The sequence below is a fragment of the Rhagoletis pomonella genome, unplaced genomic scaffold (assembly GCF_013731165.1).
Source record: "Rhagoletis pomonella isolate Grant_MI unplaced genomic scaffold, Rhpom_1.0 Rhpom_scaffold_00007, whole genome shotgun sequence".
Lineage (NCBI taxonomy): Eukaryota > Metazoa > Arthropoda > Insecta > Diptera > Tephritidae > Rhagoletis > Rhagoletis pomonella.
In genome coordinates this window covers 866,974-868,454 of record NW_023458561.1, presented here as the reverse complement: position 1 = coordinate 868,454, position 1,481 = coordinate 866,974, and positions in this window count along the sequence as shown.

Genomic DNA, 1,481 nt, shown 5'->3' with positions numbered 1-1,481 from the left:
CAAACACCGAAACATCTCTCTATGCAATTTCGTGTACGAATCTGCGACTCGTTATACAACGTTTCTGCACGAGTACTGGAATGTAAAAGCGGGGTCATCATATATTTGTTGACACTGTATCCACTGTCGCCCAGTAAAAAACATACCCGATGCATAGAAGCGTAATGCCAATAATAACATTTCGGCAGGACTAAGCGGGCAGTTCCTGTCGAACCAATTTAATCAATAATAGAATTTAAAGCTCCCACCACATTTTTACAAAACTTTCCGAACGACTTCCGATTTTTCCCTCTATTTTTGTCAAAACGTATAAAAAACTATCCTTAGATAGACGAAATCTTCTATTGAATGTGTTTTCATAATATTTTCTAAAAAATTCAATTCTTTTCCCATGCGTTCTTCGCTTCGAACACGACTCCGACTTAATTGGGATAATAAATAATGCTGCGCTAAATTTTTCATTAAAAAATTAGAAAATCGCAAAATTATGTATATCAGTACAAAAATTTATTTATTTATCGCTGTCAACTGTCAGTTTCGGTTCTAGTTAGCAGTTAACTGGCAGCCGAAGCTCCAGTAAACTTAACTCAAACTTATTTGACAGATGGACGCTAACCACACATGGAGAAAACGAAAATTTAGCTAACTCTAGGTTAAGTGCCTAACTGGATGGTTCAAACGGCCCTAAGTGCACAAGTAAGAATTACATAAATCAAATATTGTTAAACTTATTATATATTTAGTTTGAATTAGTTTTCAGTTTAGGTCTACGAATAAGGGATTTGAATTTAATGAACCGTGAAGCTGTGATTTTTTTTAGTATATAGTAGTAGTTTAAATTAGTGCGGCTAATATTGTTATTTTCGAATGAATAAAATATTCCAATGAAGAGAAGTTGAAAATATATAAGAATGAGTTGCTAAGATAATTGGTTTGGTATGGGTGTTGCACTAGTGCAATAGAGGGGATATGGGTGTTGCTGACTTCAGACTGCGGACAGGGACATGACTGATAAAATGGCATACGGAAAAGGGGACTCTGCGATTTGTTGCAGCCACGGCTGGTAGAAACGACCCACCCATCCGACGAGCTTAGCCTGGGCTCGCCACCATGCCTTCATACCACCTCGCTTTATCCCAACAGCCAGTTACGTAACATTTCACAAGATTGTTGTACGGGATTTATAACACAGAAATATTGCAATTACATAAACAATTGTATGCAAATGTTTTAATTAATACATCACAAATGTACAAAAGGTAATAAATACGCGTTAAGCCATGTTCATTTTCTCCATTTATTTGCGTGAAATGCATCAAAAGAAAATACGAAAAGTGCAAGTGTTTTTTGCAAATAACTCTTTAATGAATTAAAAAGTAATTTCCGTTCTCGGACTACGGGTTGACTTCTCGAGAGTGCACCACCTCTGCAACAAAATGACTCTTTGGTGCTTGTAGAGGGGGTCGAACACATCACAAAAC